This window comes from Glycine max, chromosome 1 (genome assembly GCF_000004515.6).
Source record: "Glycine max cultivar Williams 82 chromosome 1, Glycine_max_v4.0, whole genome shotgun sequence".
Classification (NCBI taxonomy): Eukaryota; Viridiplantae; Streptophyta; class Magnoliopsida; order Fabales; family Fabaceae; genus Glycine; species Glycine max.
The window spans coordinates 17,734,628-17,757,892 of record NC_016088.4 but is presented as its reverse complement, the minus strand read 5'-3'; the positions used below and the strand labels follow the sequence as shown (position 1 = coordinate 17,757,892).

Sequence of the window (23,265 nt, the reverse complement as noted above, 5' to 3'; positions counted from 1 at the left end):
TAACGTGGGAAATGCTTTTCAATGGTGTGTACATATATGTGTAAAAATAAGGGGCATAAAATTCCTCGCCAAGTATGAATAATTGTTTTCCTAAATGAATGTATAATAGCGTGGAATGCCCTTTTGAATGCAAATATGTGCAGGATGTGATTAGCTTTCCAATATGCATATAAATAAATATGAGTGAAACAATAAAAATTTGTATGGTGTACTTCAAATGTATGTAGGTAGTTTGTGATAGCAAATGTTTAGGACATAAATTAGGTGTAAAGTTTGATGCAACACTTTGAGCATGAAAGTGTGTTTTCTTTTTCGGAATGTATATAGGTGTATGGCAATTAGAATATGTTAGATGTTCTGGTATGTTGACATCAGTAATAGGATATTTTCTACACATGCGCGTGTGCTTAAATGGATTACATGATTTTGGTCTAAATCAGAGGGGTTAGCACGACATTTTTGCGTTAAGATAAGCATTATCTTGTAAAACTAACTTCCAAATGTTTGTTCTCGCAGGAGATGGCCCCGAGGAAACTTGCCTCAAAGAGATCCAGGAAGGATAAAGCGGCCGAAGGAACCAGTTCCACTCCCGAGTATGACAGTCACCGCTTTAGGAGCGCTGAACACCAGCAGTGCTTCGAGGCCATCAAGGGATGGTCATTTCTCCGGGAGCGACGCGTCCAGCTCAGGAATGACGAGTATACCGATTTCCAGGAGGAGATAGTTCGCCGGCAGTGGGCATCACTAGTTACCCCCATGGCCAAGTTTGATCCAGACATAGTCCTCGAATTTTATGCCAATGCTTGGCCTACAGAGGAGGGCGTGCGAGATATGAGGTCTTGGGTGAGGGGTCAGTGGATCCCGTTTGATGCAGATGCTATCAGCCAGTTCCTGGGATACCCTTTAGTGCTGGAAGAGGGTCAGGAGTGCGAGTATGGCCAGAGGAGGAATCGGTCCGATGGGTTCGATGAGGAGGCCATCACCCATTTGCTATGTATACCGGGGCAGGATTTTGCCCGGACTGCTGCCGGGAGACGGGTGTGGATCATGCGCACCCACATGACCACCCTGACTCAAATCTGGATGACTTTACTGCTCAGCAACATCCAGCCCAGCGATCATAATTCCGACCTCCCCCTGCCGAAGTGTCAGCTGGTGTACGCCATCCTGACACGGATGAGCATTCACGTGGCTCAGTTAATCGCTGATGCCATCTATCTATTTGCAGGTATGGCGCCTACCAGGCACCCTCTGGACCCGGATAAGTCCAACAGGGCCCTGGGATTTCCCGCCTTGATCACAGGACTCTGCCAGTCGTTCGGAGTCCCCGTCGCACCTAGCAAGGTGATTCGGCCGCCCATCACCCGAGCTTTTATTGAGAAGTATTGCACACAGAGACAGGCCCAGGGGGATGTTTCGCAGGCCGCAGACGCACCGCCACCTCATCAGGCTGGTCCAGCCGGATCGTTTGATACGGAGCAGTATTTGCGGCATTTGGTTCGCCAGCAGGCGGCCAACCACCGGGCTCATGTACAGACCCATGATTGTCTTTACCAGATGAGCCTCAGCCTGCAGAGCCAGGGTTTTACTTCTTTTCTGTGCCCTACTCCGGATCAGTTCAGGGCAGAGGTCGCATGGCCTGGAGATTGGCCTGAGGCCCGGGCAGGAGAGGCGCCAGCAGAGGCACCAGCAGAGGCTCCCGACGAGGCAGATGAGGCCCGCGAGGACGAGGAGATGACCGATTTACTTGATTTCTTAGGAGGGAGCGGGGCCACATGATTGGGAGATCCCTTGATCCATATTTCTTTTTGTTTCCATTTTTCCTGTTATATATTTTTGTTTGACTAAGGGACTAACGTTTGTTTCATGTTGATTAACTTTTGTTTTGTACATACATATCGTTTGAGTTGCTACGTCGGTACTTGTTTCATTGTTGTCAATAATGTTTGTTGAAATTCCGGGACCGTGTAGAGTTTTTTATTTAGGAACGTCGTCCTAAAAAATCAAATGAACCAAAAATCCTAATTAAAAGAAAGAAGTGTTGTGAATAAAATGTCTGCGTATACAAAGAAAAAGGAAAGTATGTATAAAAGGATTTTTTTTGTGTGTAAATGATGCGGGGAAAGGAATCCTTGTGTGTGTAAGCAACGAGTGTATATGAAGAAACTTTTGTGTGAACCATAAGTGTGTGTTGGGAAAAATGAAAAAATCTTTGAACGTAAATAGGGTTTGTATATAGACCGTGTGACGTAAAGAGAGAGAGTTCCAATGCGTGTACAGAAAAAGTTTGTCATGTATAAGAATATAGATGTACAAAGAAAGGTTTTCCTCATAAAGGACCACAGGTGTATAATTTTGTGAATGACACAAAAAGGAAAAAGAAAGAAAGACCGCGAAGGTCGACATGTTATAGTTAAGAAGTATAAATCATTCGTAAAGAGCAAACGTATCTTCTGGAAACAAGGGACTGATGCTAAGAGTTTATTTTCCGGAATAACCGAGATAAGGATGGATGAATTCATTGAGCTGATAAAAGAACATAATTGGGAAACGTTGGGTCTGTTTGTGTAAATTCCCAACCGTAGTATCACAATGCCATAAACGGGATGCTTGAGTGCCCACCTGGCTGTAGCCATGACTAATTTCACACGTTGTTTTCAAATCATCATTGTCACGCGTGCCTTGTGGAGTAATATGGGAGTTCGGCCCGAGACCAACACCTTGACACCCAAATTTGTTTTGCCCCAGATATCAAGATTGGGTTCCCACGATAAAAGACCCCATTGAAACACAACCTTAGACTTTTTTGAACCTTGGCCTATCAAAAGAATCCTCATCCTTTCCCCCGAAGCAAAGGACAGCGGAATCTCCTCAAGGGAGAGCAAATAGAATGCTGAAACCCGATTTCCCAAAGAAAGAAAAGGAAGAAATGAAAAGAAAAGAAAAAAAAAAGAACAATAAAAAAGAAAGAAAAAGAAGGATTCTCGATCGAAGATCTAAAGGAAGTGATAATGGAAAAGATCGAAGGAGAACAGAGTAATTCTCGATCAATGAAAGAAAGGGAATGGAAAATCTTCAGACCAGATAAATTTTCGGCAAAATAAGTGACTGTCGGCAAAGGAAAACCCATTTTTGGTGTCGCTTCCTTTCGAACTGCCATTCAAAGTCATTCTCGACTGGCGATATCCCACCCCACATGAACAAAGAGGAAAAGACCGAAACACCCAACTTCCTCTCCAAAAAACACAACCCTCGAGAAAATCCTATTGGTCCGTGATCGTACGTTTGATCTTTGATTCGATAGGAAGTCATGTGCAAAATAGAGTCATGGTGCAGTTATGGTTTGGGAATAGGATAAAACACTTGCCTTGTGAGTTTTATACAGTATGAGTGATTTATTTTCAACTTAGCCCGATGTTTCCCCTGCATGTTCATTTAAAAGCTAAAAGTTGACGTCCTGCCCTTCATTCTCGGTTACAAGGAAGATTACCCTTGGCACAAGTAGATTGTTTCTCTAAGATATGGTCTCTCGCGAATGATTTATTTTTCTTTACAAAAAGCATGTTTGCCTTTCAGGTGGAAAAACCCGGTGGACCGTTCGGTCCTGCCAACCACTTTTTTCGGAGCCCCATGAATGTTATTTCCTAGCGCTGTTCATGTATCCTCCATCTTCGAGTTTGGAGCTATGTTTCATGATTGCCTAAGTGTGGACCCTCAAGGCAATCCTCCATTCTCCCCTTTTTTTTGGAGCCCCATGAATGTTATTGCCTAGCGCTGTTCATGTGTCCTCCACCTTCGAGTTTGGAGCTATGCTTCATGATTGCCTAAGTGTGGACCCTCAAGTCCAATCCTCCATTCTCCCCTTTTTTTCGGAGCCCCATGAATGTTATTGCCTAGCGCTGTTCATGTGTCCTCCACCTTCGAGTTTGGAGCTATGTTTCATGATTGCCTAAGTGTGGACCCTCAAGGCAATCCTCCATTCTCCCCCTTTTTTCGGAGCCCCATGAATGTTCTTGAAGTAGCAGAATCCATCTTATCAGTCGAGGTTTAGAATTAGCCTTGTTGAGCAAATATTTAATTGCTGCACGATCAATGTAAATGATGACTTTTGATCCCACCAAGTAAGATCTGAACTTTCCAAGTGCGTAGACAATTGCTAGCATTTCTTTTTCAGTGGTGGCATAGTTAGCCTTTACTCTGTCCAAGCACAGCACCTACAGCATAGTCACTTGCATCACACATCAATTCAAACTCTTGCCCCCAATCTGGTGCTGTGATCACAGGAGCAGATACTAGTCTGGTTTTGAGATCATTAAATGCTTCTACACATTCTTCATTAAACACAAACGCAACGTCCTTGTTCAATAGATTATTGAGTGGTTAGGCGACTTTTGAGAAATCTTTTATGAATCGCCTGTATAACCCAGGGTGTCCTAAAAAGCTTCTCACTATCTTGACAATTATTGGAGGGGGGAGTTTCTCAATGACATCAATCTTTGCCTTGTCCACCTCAATCCCCCTCACTAAAATTTTATGCCCCAACACTATGCCCTCTTGGACCATAAAGTGACATTTCTCCCAATTAAGCATCAAATTAGACTCTTCACATCTTTGCAATACTCTTTCCAAATTCGATAGACAACAATCAAAAGATTAACCAAAGATAGAGAAATCATCCATGAAAACTTCAATACATTTCTCCACCATATCAGAAAAAACTGTCATCAAGCACTTCTGAAACATAGCCGGAGCATTACAAAGACCAAAAGGCATATGCCTATAAGCGAACACGCCAAACGGGAAAGTGAAAGTTGTCTTCTCCTGATCTTTTGGATCCACTGCGATCTGATTATAGCCAGAGTACCCATCCAGAAAATAGTAAAATACTTGTCCTGCAAGTCTTTCAAGCATCTGGTCCATGGAGGGAAGTAGATAATGGTCTTTACGAGTAGCATCATGCAATTTCCTGTAATCTATGAACATTCTCCATCCGGTGACAGTCCTTGTGGAAATTAGTTCATCTTTCTCATTTTTAATCACTGTCATGCCCCCCTTCTTGGGAACAACCTACACAGGGCTAACCCACACACTATGTGAGATGGGATAAATGAGTCCTGCTTCTAGCAATTTAAGTACTTCCCTGAGCACCTTTTCTTTCATGACTGGGTTCAGTCATCTCTAGGGCTGCCACACTAGCCTGTAATCAGCTTCCATATTAATTGTGCATGTAGTAAGATGGACTGATCCCTTTCAAATCAGAGATGTGCCATCCAATCGCTGCTTTGTGCTTCTTCAAAATCTGCACCAGCTGATCCTCTTTTGCCTTCTTCAAGAAGCTGTTAATTATGACTAGTTTGGCTTCATTGTCATCCAAGAATACATACTTCATGTGTGCAGGTAGAGTCTTCAATTCCACTTTGGGTTTTTCTATTGGTATATTGTTCTTTAATTCTTCAAACACAGTATGTCTAACAAAATTTTCCTTTGCACCATCTAACTCTTCAATACAAGCCTGCACTTCATCTTCCTCCTCCTTGTTCAGACATTCTACATGATTATTCAGTGCTTTTTCCAAAGGAGACTGCAGTACCATGGCTGTAGCTGCTAATTTTATCTCCCGTTCTACCTTCTCCACATCAAAATAGGACTTCTGATCACTTGAGTGCTTCATTGCTTCAAATAAGTCGAATGAAATTTTTTGATCCTCCACACTCAGTTCTAATTTACTTTTCCCCATGACTACTACACAATTGGCGGTTAACATGAAAGGACGTCCCAAAATGTAGAAGCAAGGCTTCATGGTGAATGTGATTCAAAGGTGTTTTGATGATAACAATGATGACAACAAAAGATGATGACAAATGTGATGAACAAAAAGATCAAAGATCAAAGAACAACTCAAGTGAATCAAAGAACATCTCAAGTGAATCAAGAACAAGTCAAGAGTTTAAGAAAAGAATCAAGAAGAACTCAAGACTCAAGAAGAAAGCCTAGAATCAAGAATCAAGATTCAAGGTTCAAGATCTCAAGAATCAAGATCAAGATTCAAGACTCAAGATTCAAGAATAAAGAAAAGACTCAATCAAGATACGTATTAAAAAGTTTTTCAAAACTTTGAATAGCACATGAATTTTTGACAAAACCTTTTACCAAAGAGTTTTTACTCTCTGGTAATCGATTACCATATTGTTGTAATCGATTACCAATAGCAAAATGAGTTTGAAAAATTTTTCAAACTGAATTTACAATGATCCAATTATTTTCAAAAGGCTGTAATCGATTATAATGTTTTGGTAATCGATTACTAGTGTCCTTGAACGTTGAAATTCAAATTCAAATGTGAAGAGTCACATCCTTTCACTTAAAAGCTTTGTGTAATCGATTACACTAATTTGGTAATCGATTACCAGTGACTATTTCTGAATAAATCAAAAGATGTAACTCTTCAAAAGGTTTTTGACTTTTTCAAATTGGTTTTAAGTTTTTGTAAAAGTTATAACTCTTCTAAATGGTCTTCTTGACCAGACATGAAGAGTCTATAAAAGCAAGGCTTTGTTTTGCATTTCAATCATCTTGAATACTTTACTTTTCCAATCAATCCTTTACAAGCCTTGACTCTCTTTGAACTTCTTCTTCTTCTTTGTACCAAAAGCTTTCTGAAGTTTTCTGGTTTTCCAAACCTTGAAAACTTGTGCTATTTAAGTAAAGACTGTGATCCATGGTTATGGCATAAGAGAATTGCTCATATTAACATGGATCATCTAAATAGGTTAATTTGAAAAGATCTAGTTATTGGATTGCCTAGATTAAAATTTGAAAAAGATAAGTTATGTGATGCATGCCAAAAAGGTAAACAAACAAAAGTATCCTTTAAATCTAAAAATATTTTTTCTACCACTCTACCATTGCAATTATTACACATGGATTTGTTTGGACCATCTAGAGTCATGAGTTTTGGTGGAAGTTACTATGCATTAGTAATTGTTGATGATTATTCTAGATATACTTGGACCTTATTTCTTACTGATGTGCCATCATTTTCTTCTATTTTCTAAACCCTTTTTGCACCATTTTAATTATTGATTGGTCTTAATTGTCAATTAATTAGGCAGTTTTATTATTTGGGCTCATTTAGCTAATTTGATGTTTTTAATCTAATTTCAGGAATTAATGAAACATTGGGCTTAATCCAGATTTTGGTTGTGGACTTGAAGAGGGCAAATAAAGCAGCGCTTACCTTAGTTAATTTCTAATTAGGAAATTTCGCAATTTTATTTTATGTTGTTCAGTGTTTATTTCGTTTTGGGCCAGAGTATTGTAATAGGGCCCAATGACTCTGAGTTACTCTTTTTAAATAGCTGCCTTGGGATTCTGCTGGGCATTCTATTCTGCTATGCTATTTTCATTATTCAGAGCTTTGGTTTTAGGTTTTCACGTTTTTCTGTGCCCTTGTTACAGTTTTTGTTCTTAATGCAAATTTCCGTTTTCTGCTTCTAATTACGAGTTCATTCTTACTTCTTCTTCTACTTTCATTTACGTTTCTGTTCATTTACGTTTCTGTTCATTTACGTTCTTGTTCATTTACGTTTCTGCTTCATGTTTCATTTGCGTTTTCTGTTTGAATCCATGGAAGGCTAGATTTTCTGGTGTTGTTTCCTTTTGAGGACGAAGCCCAACTCTCTTTGAGGTTTCGTTTGTAATGTGGTTTCCTGGCAGTTTTCCCTTCACCAGTTATCCCAATTTCGTGAATATTAATCAGTGCACGCTTCGTGTTCGATTAATTGCCTCTGAGCCTAACTTGCGTTCATGCTTAATGGACGAAGGGCTAACTGGTGTATGTGGTGCCTAATCACGTATTGAAAACCCTAAGTTGATTTTCGCTTAGTAAATTGAAATAGGGTTGGATTAAGTGGTTGACTGTTAGGGACGAATTCTCCATAACCCAGGATAAGAGAGTGGCTTCTGAATCAGAGGAAACAACCCGTTTTTAATATTAGTAGTTTCGTATTCCATTTTATTTGTCTGCTCTTTAATTACCAAACAACCAACCCCCCCCCCCCCCCATCGTTACTGTTACTGCAAGTATATTATGAACATTTGGCTTGTCACTGCTCGTTGGGAAACGACCTAAGATCACTTCCTAGTTACTGCATTTTCATGTTTATTTGATTCGGGTACGGCCTCGATCAAATTTGGCGCCGTTGCTGGGGAGCAGTGTCCAAAGGTTCATAATAGATAGCTAGTGTTGTGTGTTTAATCCTTTCGTGTTTTATGTTTAATTGTTAGTATTGTGTTAGTATGTGTGTTAGTGTTGTTTAGTGTCCTGGTATTTTGTTTAATGTGTGTTCTGTTTCAGTTTTCCCATTAAGCGTTTCCCCTATTTCAGTCTTGTGTGTTTTGCTGTGAAGATTGTGCTTGAAAACAGAGTAGTAGTAGAAATCAGCTTGCGGCAAAAACAGAGTAGTAGTAGAAATCAGCTAGAGACGGATTTTAGCGACCACCCATGCTGAATTAATTGGGATTTTTTGTTTTAGTAGCTAGGGTTGTTATTTTTGGCTGAATTTTTTTGTGGTAACTTCTTTTAATCCATATTTTGTGGGAAAAATAGCTAGAGCCTTTAGTTTGGTCAGATTTTAAAGTTCCAAAAAACTAGCAAATTTTGTGTTTGTCAAAACTTCAAACGGCCATAACTTTTGCTCCGGTTATCAGAATCGCAATTATTATATATGCATTTGGGGTAGAAAAAAATTTCCTACACCGTAGCAGCTTGCCGTAGGCCGGCTGAGGTCTCCATCGTCCAAAAAAAAGCGATTCTGTCAAAATTTTTTTATTTTTCAAGTTTTATTCACTTATTTTTCTTAACCTACCAATTTTAGCTTTCATAGTTAGACTTTGAATTTTTGTCTGAAATTTTTTTTGTGCTATCTTCTCTACATTTTATAAGGTTGCTCACAAAATTTCAAGTCATTTGGATATCATTTGAGGGTAGCTGTAGTTCAAACCTACACCTTTATTTACATGACAAGGCAACTAGTTGTGTGCATGCTAAATGTAGTGTATGACTAGAGGCAATTCATCTGACTTACAACCCTTTGATCCTGAGATAGATAGGACATTTCATAGATTAGTTAGGCATCATTTTATACCTTTTGATCATTCTGAGCATTCCATAACTGGTGAATCTGTGCATTCTGTTATTGGTGATTTTGAACATCCTGATCTTGAGCATTATAATTTTGAGCATTCTAATTCTGAGCATTCTGATTTTGCACATTCTGAGAACATGGCACAACCTCCACCTCGTGAGAGGACTCTAAGGGAAGTGGCTGCACCTGATTTCACCTATGAAAGCTTGTGCATCCAATACCCTGATGAGGATGTCCCATATGTTCTTAAGACTGGACTGATTCATTTGCTTCCAAAGTTTCATGGCCTTGCAGGTGAAGACCCACACAAACATTTGAAAGAATTTCACATTGTCTGCTCCACCATGAAACCCCCAGATGTCCAAGAGGATCACATATTTCTGAAGGCTTTTCCTCATTCATTAGAGGGAGTGGCAAAGGACTGGCTGTATTACCTTGCTCCAAGGTCCATCACGAGCTGGGATGACCTTAAGAGAGTATTCTTAGAAAAAATTTTCCCTGCTTCCAGGACCACAGCCATCAGGAAGGATATCTCAGGTATTAGACAACTCAGTGGAGAGAACCTGTATGAGTACTGGGAGAGATTTAAGAAACTATGTGCCAGTTGCCCCCACCATCAGATTTCAGAACAGCTTCTTCTCCAATATTTTTATGAAGGACTCAGTAATATGGAGAGAAGTATGATAGATGCTGCCAGTGGTGGAGCCCTTGGAGACATGACTCCTGCTGAAGCCAGAAATTTAATTGAGAAGATGGCCTCCAACTCCTAGCAGTTTAGCACAAGAAATGATGCCATAGTCATTAGAGGAGTGCATGAGGTAGCTACAAACCCATCTGCATCATCTGAAACTAAGAAGCTTGAAGGCAAACTGGATGCGTTGGTCAACTTAGTAACCCAGCTGGCCTTGAATCAGAAATTTGTACCTGTCGAAAGGGTTTGTGGTTTGTGCTCCTCTGCTGACCACCATACAGACCTTTGCCCTTCCATGCAGCAACCTGGAGCAATTGAGCAGCCTGAAGCTTATGCTGCAAATATTTACAATAGACCTCCTCAACCTCAGCAGCAAAATCAACCACAGTAGAGCAATTATGACCTTTCCAGCAACAGATACAACCCTGGATGGAGGAATCACCCTAACCTCAGATGGTCCAGCCCTCAGCAACAACAACAGCAGCCTGCTCCTTCCTTCCAAAATGCTGCTGGCCCAAGCAGACCATACATTCCTCCACTAATCCAACAACAGCAACAACCCCAGAAACAGCCAACAGTTGAGGCCCCTCCACAACCTTCCCTCGAAGAACTTGTGAGGCAAATGACTATGCAGAACATGCAGTTTCAGCAAGAGACCAGAGCCTCCATTCAGAGCTTAACCAATCAGATGGGACAATTAGCTACTCAATTGAATCAACAACAGTCCCAGAATTCTGACAAGCTGCCTTCTCAAGCTGTCCAAAACCCTAAAAATGTCAGTGCCATTTCATTGAGGTCGGGAAAGCAGTGTCAAGGACCTCAACCCGTAGCACCTCCTCATCTGCAAATGAACCTGCCAAACTTCACTCTATTCCAGAAAAAGGTGATGACAAAAATCTACCTAACAATTTCTGTGCAGGTGAATCTTCTTCCACAGGTAATTTTGATTTGCAGAAGCAGCACATTCCCCCTCTTCCATTCCCTCCAAGAGCAGTTTCCAACAAAAAAATGGAAGAGGCAGAGAAAGAGATCTTGGAAACGTTTAGAAAAGTAGAGGTAAACATACCTCTGTTGGATGCAATAAAGCAAATTCCAAGATATGCCAAATTTTTGAAGGAGCTGTGCACTAATAAGCGGAAGCTTAAAGGAAGTGAACGAATTAGCATGGGCAGAAATGTCTCCGCATTGATTGGTAAATCTGTTCCTCAAATTCCTGAAAAATGCAAAGATCCAGGTACATTCAGCATACCTTGTATTATAGGGAATAGTAAGTTTGACAATGCCATGCTAGATTTAGGAGCCTCTGTTAGTGTTATGCCTCTGTCGATTTTTAATTCTCTATCTCTAGGTCCCTTGCAGTCAACTGATGTGGTAATTCATTTAGCTAATAGAAGTGTTGCCTATCCTGTTGGTTTCATAGAAGATGTCTTAGTTAGAGTTGGTGAACTGATTTTTCCTGTTGATTTTTATATCTTGAATATGGAAGATGGATTTTCTCAACGATCAGTTCCCATCATTCTAGGCAGACCCTTTATGAAAACTGCTAGAACTAAGATAGATGTTTATGCAGGCACACTGTCCATGGAGTTTGGTGATATAACTGTTCATTTTAATATTCTGGATGCTATGAAATACCCATCTGAAGATCTTTCTGTATTTCGTGCTGAAATAATTGACCATGTTGTTGATGAATACATGACTGATCTTTATTCTATTCTGCTATGCTATTTTCATTATTCAGAGCTTTGGTTTTAGGTTTTCACGTTTTTCTGTGCCCTTGTTACAGTTTTTGTTCTTAATGCAAATTTCCGTTTTCTACTTCTAATTACGAGTTCATTCTTGCTTCTTCTTCTACTTTCATTTACGTTTCTGTTCATTTACGTTCTTGTTCATTTACGTTTCTGCTTCATGTTTCATTTGCGTTTTCTGTTTGAATCCATGGAAGGCTAGATTTTCTGGTGTTGTTTCCTTTTGAGGACGAAGCCCAACTCTCTTTGAGGTTTCGTTTGTAATGTGGTTTCCTGGCAGTTTTCCCTTCACCAGTTATCCCAATTTCGTGAATATTAATCAGTGCACGCTTCGTGTTCGATTAATTGCCTCTGAGCCTAACTTGCGTTCATGCTTAATGGACGAAGGGCTAACTGGTGTATGTGGTGCCTAATCACGTATTGAAAACCCTAAGTTGATTTTCGCTTAGTAAATTGAAATAAGGTTGGATTAAGTGGTTGACTGTTAGGGACGAATTCTCCATAACCCAGGATAAGAGAGTGGCTTCTGAATCAGAGGAAACAACCCGTTTTTAATATTAGTAGTTTCGTATTCCATTTTATTTGTCTGCTCTTTAATTACCAAACAACCAAACCCCCCCCCCCCCCCATCGTTACTGTTACTGCAAGTATATTATGAACATTTGGCTTGTCACTGCTCGTTGGGAAACGACCTAGGATCACTTCCTAGTTACTGCATTTTCATGTTTATTTGATTCGGGTACGGTCTCGATCACTTACTCATAAGAATGATGCATTTCATGCATTTAGAAGGCTTGCCAAAGTCATTCAAAACAAAAAGAATCTCAAAATCATCTCCATCAGAAGTGATCATGGAGGTGAATTTGAAAACAATGATTTTGAAATGTTTTGTGATGAGTATGGCGTAGAACACAACTTTTCTGCACCAAGGACACCCCAACAAAATGGAGTAGTAGAAAGGAAAAATAGAGCCCTAGAAGAAATTGCTAGAACTCTTTTAAATGACACACCTCTTCCAAAATATTTTTGGGCAGAAGCAGTTAACACCGCATGTTATATTATGAACAGAGCCTTAATTAGACCTATTCTTAAGAAAACCCCATATGAACTTTTTAACAATAGAAAATCAAATATTGCACACTTACATGTTTTTGGATGTAAATGTTTTGTTCCAAACAATGGTAAAGAAAGTCTAGGAAAGTTTGATGCCAAGGCAGATGAGGGTATCTTCCTTGGGTATTCCTTACATAGTAAAGCATTTAGAATATACAACAAAAGAACTATGACAATTGAGGAATCAATACATGCTACTTTTGATGAAACTAACATTACCTCCCCGAGAAAGGAGTTTGTTGATGATATTGTAGATACTTTGGAAGATACTCAAAATGAAGAAAGAAATCTGAAAAGAAAGAGAGATGATGAAGACAAGGATGATCAAGATGACACAGCACAAGAAAATGATAATCTTCCTAAAGAATGGAAAACTTCGAGAAATCATCCTCTTGATAACATCATCGGTGATATTTCAAAAGGAGTAACAACTAGACACTCTCTTAAAGATTTATGCAATAATATGGCATTTGTTTCATTAATAGAACCTAAAAACTTTAAAGAAGCTATTATAGATGACCATTGGATAGTAGCTATGAAAGAAGAATTAAATCAATTTGAAAGAAATGATGTATGGGAATTAGTAGAAAAACCTTCAGATTATCCAATCATAGGAACTAAATGGGTATTTAGAAATAAATTGGATGAAAATGGTATAGTAATTAGGAATAAAGCTAGACTTGTAGCAAAAGGATATAACCAAGAAGAAGGTATAGACTATGAAGAAACTTTTGCACCTGTAGCTATATTAGAAGCCATTAGGATGTTATTAGCATATGCATCTATTATGAATTTTAAACTATATCAAATGGATGTCAAAAGTGCTTTCTTAAATGGTCTAATTCAGGAGGAGGTATATGTGGAACAACCTCCTGGGTTTGAAGATTCACAAAAACTAGACCATGTCTATAGATTAAAGAAGGCACTTTATTGCCTAAAACAAGCACCTAGGGCTTGGTATGAAAGATTAAGTAAATTTCTATTAGAAAAGAATTTTACTAGAGGGAAAGTATATACTACCTTATTCATAAAAAGGAAGGATAATGATATCTTGTTAGTGCAAATTTATGTTGATGATATAATTTTTGGATCTACTAATGAATCTTTGTGCAAGGAGTTTTCTATTGATATGCAAAGTGAGTTTGAGATGTCCATGATGGGTGAGTTAAATTACTTTCTTGGACTACAAATCAAACAAACAAATGATGGGATCTTCGTCAATCAAGCAAAATATTGCAAAGAACTCATTAAGAGATTTGGAATAGAAAATTCAAAACACTTGGCTACCCCTATGAATACAAGTTGTTATCTTGAGAAAGATGAATCCGGTCAACCTGTTGATCCAAAGCAATACAGAGGTATGATTGGATCTCTACTTTACTTATCTGCAAGTAGGCTAGACATTATGTTTAGTGTATGCATGTGTGCAAGATTTCAATCAGATCCAAAGTTTTCACATTTAATGGCAGTAAAAAGAATTATAAGATATTTATTAGGAACAGTTAGTTTAGGATTATGGTATCCTGAGAATTCTTTATGCAACCTAGTAGGATACTCAGATTCAAATTTTGCTGGATCAAAAACAGATTGGAAGAGCACTAGTGGTACATGTCAATTCATAGGATCTGCACTTGTTTCTTGGAATAGCAAGAAACAAAATAGTGTAGCATTATCCACAGCAAAAGCAGAATATATTTCTGCTGGTAGTTGTTGGGCACATATTTTATGGATGAAGCAACAACTATCTGACTATGGAATAGTATTAGATCACATTCCAATAAAATGTGACAACACAAGTTCCATAAACATATCTAAAAATCCAGTTCTTCACTCTAGAACCAAGCATATAGAAATTAGGCATCATTTTATTAGAGATCATGTTTTAAAAGGTGATGTTGTTTTAGAGTTTGTAGATACTAAAAATCAACTTGCAGACATCTTTACAAAACCACTAAGTAAAGATACCTTCTATAACATTAGAAGAGAATTAGGACTAATAGATGTTAGTGACTTATCAAAATAATTCTCTATATTATTATGTTATTTGAACAATTTATCATTTCCCTATTTGCATGGTATGTTTGAACAAATATTAAGTATGTTATTTGACTATGTGGAGTTTATAATTAATCTATGCATGGTTGTTTGCTTCATGGTTTCATGGTTCTTGCTTCTTGCTTCATGATTTGGTTGATATTTTTTTATGAACATTGTATGGATGTTTAAATTAAATTTATTTGATACGCACTTTGGCTTTTTGTTGATGCCAAAGGGGGAGAGAAATGGGATTAAATCAAGAACTCACATGAGTAATCAACTTATTTTTAAGATAAGCATAAATTCAAAAACAAAGGGGGATAATTTATGAGAATAATCGACTAGGAAAAAGTGTGTGTGTGTTTCTTGATTTCAAAAGTTGTCATCATCAAAAAGGGGGAGATTGTAGAAGCAAGGCTTCATGGTGAATGTGATTCAAAGGTGTTTTGATGATAACAATGATGACAACAAAATATGATGACAAAGATGATGAACAAAAAGCTCAAAGATCAAAGAACAACTCAAGTGAATCAAAGAACATCTCAAGTGAATCAAGAACAAGTCAAGAGTTCAAGAAAAGAATCAAGAAGAATTCAAGACTCAAGAAGAAAGCCTAGAATCAAGAATCAAGATTCAAGAATCAAGATTCAAGGTTCAAGATCTCAAGAATCAAGATCAAGATTCAAGACTCAAGATTCAAGAATAAAGAAAAGACTCAATCAAGATACGTATTAAAAAGTTTTTCAAAACTTTGAATAGCACATGAATTTTTTACAAAACCTTTTACCAAAGAGTTTTTACTCTCTGGTAATCGATTACCATATTGTTGTAATCGATTACCAATAGCAAAATGAGTTTGAAAAAGTTTTCAAACTGAATTTACAATGTTCCAATTATTTTCAAAAAGGTTGTAATCGATTACAATGTTTTGGTAATTGATTACCAGTGTCCTTGAACGTTGAAATTCAAATTCAAATGTGAAAAGTCACATCCTTTCACTTAAATGCTTTGTGTAATCGATTACACTAATTTGGTAATCGATTACCAGTGATTGTTTCTGAATAAATCAAAAGATGTAACTCTTCAAAAGGTTTTTGACTTTTTCAAATTGGTTTTAAGTTTTTCTAAAAGTTATAACTCTTCTAAATGGTCTTCTTGACCAGCATGAAGAGTCTATAAAAGCAAGGCTTTGTTTTGCATTTCAATCATCTTGAATACTTTACTTTTCCAATCAATCCTTTACAAGCCTTGACTCTCTTTGAACTTCTTCTTCTTCTTTGTACCAAAAGCTTTCTGAAGTTTTCTGGTTTTCCAAACCTTGAAAACTTGTGCTATTTAAGTAAAGACTGTGATCCATGGTTATGGCATAAGAGAATTGCTCATATTAACATGGATCATCTAAATAGGTTAATTTGAAAAGATCTAGTTATTGGATTGCCTAGATTAAAATTTGAAAAAGATAAGTTATGTGATGCATGCCAAAAAGGTAAACAAACAAAAGTATCCTTTAAATCTAAAAATATTGTTTCTACCACTCAACCATTGCAATTATTACACATGGATTTGTTTGGACCATCTAGAGTCATGAGTTTTGGTGGAAGTCATTAGTAATTGTTGATGATTATTCTAGATATACTTGGACCTTATTTCTTACTCATAAGAATGATGCATTTCATGCATTTAGAAGGCTTGCCAAAGTCATTCAAAACAAAAAGAATCTCAAAATCATCTCCATCAGAAGTGATCATGGAGGTGAATTTGAAAACAATGATTTTGAAATGCTTTGTGATGAGTATGGCATAGAACACAAATTTGTGATGTTTGTGTTCTGAAATTTTTGATAGAAAACTGGTAGAGATGATGGGGAAAGTTAATTTAGGGTTAAATGTGAGAATGACAATGTTGTAGGTAGAAAAGTGTGAGATTTTGAGGGTTAGAGAAGCTAAATTTGGGGTTAGTGTAAATTGGAGTCTAAAGTGAGTTGATTCTAGTTTAGAATGTCAATTAGGACTTGTAGGTAAGCTTGGGCAGAGCAAATGAGAAAAAAATGAGTGACAAAGGTGAAAGCAAGAGCCATTTCTAGGGTAAATTGGGTGTTGAGGGGTCAAATTTTGAATCAGTGGAGTTTTTGCCTTAAAATCAGTTTGAGCAAGTCTAAATTAATGTTATAGACTTGTTTGAGATGAGATTTTACTCCAAAATTACCCCATTCTCATTTTCACTTCTCAAACCTTGAAAATCCACTAAATTGATGGGTTTTGGATACCTAGATTTTGAATTGCCTTGGTCTGAAGCTTGTTTTTGGTTTAAATATAATTTATACATGATTTAGGACTTGTAGGATCCAATTTGAGCAAAATTGGATGTGGGCAAGATGGATTTCGAAATCTTCCCTATTATGTACAAAAATGTTGTTGAATTGTGCAGCAGATTTTTGATTGTGTGCAAACAAATGCTTGTGCATTGCTGGTTATGGGAAAGGTAGTGCATATTGTGTTCTAGACATTTTCTAGCAGATCCCAACGGTCAAGATGTAGACTTATGTACTAGGAACCTCCAGTAAAATTTTTAAGTCGATCCAATAGTTAACAAATCGGAACGAAGAAAATGTTACTGGCATATATGAGTAAGGAAAGCTGTAATATGTGAATGTGTTTTGGGCAGAGTTTTCTGCCTCTGCCCTATTTTCTTGGTTTAGGGTAGTTCATGATATCTGGAAATTGAATTGCTTGGATATTGTGGAAGCTTGGAGGGGTTGATGGGGACCCGGTGTTGAGAGGAACGAGGATAAGGGCTACGTGGGAGTGCGTGAGCTCAATTTGAAGGTGGGCAACTGAGGATGGTACGTTAATGTTTGATTTGTGAAAGTGGGAGAGTTGATTTGCGCCATCGCCCGATCGCCACCTAGTACCACATATGACGGGTGTCCCATAATCCACTAAGCTTGATGTGAGAAAGCGTGGAAGATTCAGTCTTCCTACTTTTGTTTGTTGACCACAGAGTGGTACCTGGAGATATGTCGCGGGGGTCAGGAGACCTTGGGGACGTCAGGTGGAGTGTTATTGCCCAAAACCAAGCTTGACCAATCCCGACCCAACCTGGGCATAGTCAGTCAGTGAGAACCTGTGACGTACCTAAACAGGCGAGCTCCTAGCAGTCAACCAATAAAAGAACAAAGACCACGAAGCAAGGAGGCTTGTGTGGCGGTTGGCCAGCTATGAATCTTGAGTGGTATCTGGAATTTGGCCACTGGTAATCGATTACCAAGGGTGTGTAATTGATTACAAGGCTTAAAAATGGAGACAAGATGTTAAAATGGCCTCTGGTAATCGATTACCAATTGTGTGTAATCGATTACACAGAGTAACAGGGCACTGGTAATCGATTACTAGTTGGGTGTAATCGATTACACAGGGAGATAGGACACTGGTAATCGATTACCATTTAGGTGTAATCGATTACACAGTGTAATTTGTAGGTTTCCATGTGCAAAAGTTGTGTAATTCGAGTTTGAGCACTGGTAATCGATTACATACTTTGGTAATCGATTACCAGATAGGAAATCCCTTGAGAAGGATATTTTGACTATGCGTAGCCGTTATGGGACGCATTGTATTGCTGCCTGTAGTTAGATTTCTTGTGAAAGAGTCTACCCTCTTCTTTTTATTTCTTGTAGATCGCGATGGCAGCACAGTTAATCCATGATCGCGTGGTGATGGAGTGCCTAGGGGGAGTTTGGGAGACCCTCGAAGGCAATGAGAAGTGCCGATTCTGTGGCACAATTCGACTCACTGCTACTTCATTACTACATCCGGAGGAACCCGCACGTACACTTCAGCAGCCTGTGGAGTGGATACTACCTACACCTACTCCATATCAACAAGTGGAGCCAGTTCAAGTGATAGAGGTGTCATCCTCTGAAGAAGATCCTGAAGAGGACCCAGAGGAGTTACCCCCTGAACCTGCTGTGGATAATCTTGACTTACCTGAGGATGATGAAGACCCACTCCTTGATGTTGATTTTCCAGAGGATGTCATGTCAGCATCTGAGGCGGACTCTACAGAGGAGAGCGGCCCTGGAGGGACAGCGAATAATGATGACTCTTCATCGTAGCAGACGGCTCCTTAGACTAGGAGTACATACTTTTTGTGGGTGGGTGTATCTAGTTCACACTGCTAGGTTTACTCTTTTGATTTTTGGGTGGGTAGACCTATTATATAGAAATTTTGATGATTGTATATATGTGGCTGAAGCCACCACAGTTGATACCTTTGCTCTGGATGTCACTATGTATTTTGCAAACTCCCATATTTTGGACAGTTTTAGATTATGAATGTAAGTATGTTTAATCTTGTTATTGGAAAAGTAAGTGTTAACAAACTTTATTGAAAAGAGTTTATCGACCGCATTTTATTATTTTTCACGTGACGACCTAAAATGATGGCTGGTATATTTTTCTTTTGAAAGAGCAAAATAGTTTAGAGGTTATGAGTGATTAGAAAGAAATGACTCCAAATAGAGTTGTGAACTGGCCATTCAGGACTCTATAGTGATAATTTTCCTTCTGAATTTAATTACTGTGAAAAAGAGAGAGAAAAGAAAAAGAAAAAAAAAATTCCCATGGTTTTTGCTATTTAATTTATTACTATTAAACCAGTCATTATTTAGGGACGCCACAAAAACTATTTGAAGAGTTACATCTTTTGATTTGTTTAGAAACTATCACTGGTAATCGATTACCAAATCAGTGTAATCGATTACACAAAGCTTTTTTGTGAAAGGATGTGACTCTTCACATTTGAATTTGAATTACAACAATCTGGTAATCGATTACTAGAGAGTAAAAACTCTTTGGTAAAAGGTTTTGAGAAAAATTCATGTGCTACTCAGTTTTTGAAAAAACTTTTTAATACTTATCTTGATTAAGTCTTCTCTTGATTCTTGAATCTTGTGTCTTGAATCTTGATCTTGATTCTTGGAACTTGAATCTTGAAACTTGATTCTTGATTCTTGAAATCAAATTTCCTCTTGAACCTTGAAGTGTTCTTGATTCAATCTTGAACTCATTCTTTGATTCTTGAGATCATCATCTTTGTTATCATGAAGTGTTCTTGACTTTTGAGCTTTTTGTCATCACCTTTGTTATCATCAAAACTTCTTTGAATCAATCTTGATTCATCATGATGCTTGCTTCTACAATCTCCCCTTTTTTGATGATGACAATTTCTGAAATCAAGAAACACACACACACTTTTTCCTAGTCGATCACTCTCATAAATTTCCATTCTCCCCCTTTGTTTTTGAATTTATGCTTCTCTTAAAATTAAGTTGATTACTCATGTGAGTTATTGATTTAATCCCTATTTCTCTCCCCCTTTGGCATCAACAAAAAGCCAAAGTGTGTAACAAGTTTGAAGCATTCAAATACAACTAAGCATCCACACAACATTCATGGAAAAGTATAAACCAAATCATGAAGCAAGAACCATGAATAGATCAAATATATAAAAACCACATAGTCAAATAACATAATTAATTTTTGTTCAAACATACCATGCAAATAAAGAAATAGTAAATTGTTCAAATATCATAATAATATAGCCAAATACATGGCTGGAAATCAAAGTACTAGTAATATTAAATAATAGAAAACTATGATGATGGTGGCGGCGGTGGTGGTAGATCAAAGCTTGAACGAATATAAGAAACATCTTCTTCAACCTTGGTGATTCTTGACTCCATCTCATTGAAGCACATGTTCACTTGTAATTCCAAAGTGTCAAACCTTTCTCCAACAATGGTTTGAAGACCGTCAAACCTGTCCAAAATCTTTGAAAGAAGAGATGAATCTTCTCCATCATGTCCTTCTTCACCAACATGTCGAGCACCTTTTTTCACTCAAGAGCCATCATGCTCTATTTGATAACCAAAGGATGCAATGACTGAAGCGCCTATTAGGAAGGATCTCTTGATTGGAACATAAGGTTCAGAATCAAGAGGGATGTTAAAGTGTTGAAGGAAGAGAGTGACTAGATGTGGATATGGCAATGGAGCATTCAATCGCAATTCCTTATGCATGCGATATCTAACAAGATGTGCCCAATCAATTTGAAGAACTTTATGAAAGGCCCACATAACAATGAGATCTTCTTCAGAAACCTATGCAAGGTTTAAAGATCTCAGAAGCAAGATGCGAACAATTAGATAATGGAGGATGCGGCTTTCAAAAGCCAATGAACCGGCAAGAAGTCTTCCGGTCATATCCGCTTGGTCGGTGCAAACCAATCGGCGGGCATCATGCACAGAAAAATCAAACTTCCAATCGTCAATCAGTGCACCTTCAAATGGTACACCTTCACTTGGCAATTGGGTTAAATCATAGAATAGGGATTGGTCAATGACCATCTTAATCCCATAAACTTCAGACATTAGGGTGCCTTCTTGGATTTCTAAGTTTGAATAGAAGGCTTTGACTAACTCAGAGTAAACAGGCAATTTTAAAGACATGAAAGGAATAAGATTGGAGTTTTCAAATGCTTGAATGCATTCAAAACTCTCATTTGAGAAGAAATCCATATCAATGAATTATGGATCAATAATGGAACGAGACGAAAAGAGATTTGTGTACCGTATCCGCTGTTCCTCAGATGAAAACAATGATCCAGAGGGAATAGAGGAAGGAATCGGTGTTTCCTATGACCCGGAATGCCGTTGACTCCGACTAGAAGTGCCCTTTCACTTCTTTGATGGTTCCACCATTTGAAAAGATTATTTGAAATTTCAATTGGTTCAAATGAAAGAGAATGAAAAAAGATGAAGCTTGGGCTTTGTGGGGAGTGATTTGGACAAGAAATGAGTGAGATATGGCTGAAGAAAGATTTGGGGGCGAGGGTTTTCGAGAGAAATGAGAGTTGCAGATTTCAGAATTTGAAATTTGAATATATAGGTGCAGGGACGCGTTGTAATCGATTACACAAATATGGTAATCGATTACTAGTGAGCAACATAGCCAGAAATAATTGCTTGTAATTGATTACATTATTATGGTAATCGATTACATTACCAGAGGTTATTTTAGCTAGAAAACAAATGCTAAAAGAATTTTTAGAAAAGAAGGAATTTTGAATGATTATCAAAATAAAACTATATTAAAAAGTACTTTATGAATGATTCTTAATCATGTAATTCACATATCATAACATGCAAAAACATTGAACATGTAGATATTCAATTATATCAAAGCAATCAACCACAAGTATTGAAAAATAACTATTATAGATATTATTAAAAAATTTGAATGAAAATTTCATGCAAATAAGATAAAATCAATCAAGAACACATGCTCATAATTTCAAACGATCAAAACAAACAAATGAAAAAATTTGTTAGTCATCATAATCAAATTGATTGAAGAAAAATTTCAACTTAAGATAAATTTTAATAAGAGAATGGTTTTGATATTACCTTTTTCATGATTAAGGTGTCTAGATCTTCAAAGATGAGGATCATACTTTTTCTCCTTATTTTTCATTCTTGAGAAATGTTCTCATCACTTTCATAATCCTTGGTTAGAAGATTAATCTCCTTTTATGAACCATCGGATGAATCATTGTCATCCCATGCAATGTAGGCTTTCTTGGTCCTTTTTTCATCATACCTTTTCTTTTCACTTTTCTCAGGCCATTCTTCATTTGAAGGACAATTGGCCTTGATGTGACCAATTTGGTTGCATTTGTAACACCTAAGGACTTAAGAATCTTCTTGTGATTTTCTTCCATTGTTGAAGTTCTGACGCCTGTCAATTCTTTTTTTCTTAATAAATTTCTGAAATTTCTTCACAAAGAATGAAAAATCTTCTTCATCATTTGAATCTTCTTCATCATTTGAATCTTCTTCTTGCATTGATGATGAGGCTTTAAGGGCTATACTTCTCTTCTTTTTGTCATTTTCTTCATTTTGATTAAGACGTTGGAGTTCCATCTCATGTTCCTGCAATTTTCCAAATAGAGTAGCAAGAGACATGGAAGAGAGATCTTTACTTTCAGAAATAGCAGTTACCTTGGGTTGTCATTCCCTACTTAAACATCTTAAAACTTTGTTAATCAAATCTTCATTTGGAAAGATTTTTCCTAAAGAGGCATGGTGGTTTACTATATGTGTAAATCTTTTCTGCATGCTATGGATGTTTTCATTAGGGTTCATCCTAAATAATTCATATTCATGAGTAAGGGTATTGACTCTAGACCTTTTAACATCAGTGGTTCCTTCATGTGTTAGTTGGAGAGTATCCCACATCTCCTTGGCATTTGTACAATTTAACACTCTAAAATACTCATCTATCCCTGGGGTTGAAGTAATAATGTTTTTGGCTTTGAGATCATACTGGATTCTTCTTCTATCTTCTTCTATCCACTTATCTCTAGGTTTTTGTGTTGTAGTGCTTGTGCTTACATCTACTACAGTGGGTATGTATGGTCCTATTTCTATTGCTTCCCAAATGTTTAGATCAATGGCTTCAATAAAAATCTG

General features: G+C 37.6%; 1 non-coding gene and 1 pseudogene across 1 annotated transcript; one reads left to right on the top strand and one right to left on the bottom strand.

Moving 5' to 3' along the window:
• Positions 1–5,591: 5,591 nt before the first annotated feature.
• On the top strand, positions 5,592–11,508 carry LOC106799517 (uncharacterized; annotated as a pseudogene).
• LOC112997855 (small nucleolar RNA R71) lies at positions 9,662–9,768 on the bottom strand. The gene has a single exon (XR_003262920.1). It is a non-coding gene; the product is annotated as a small nucleolar RNA R71 (small nucleolar RNA).
• Positions 11,509–23,265: the final 11,757 nt, after the last annotated feature.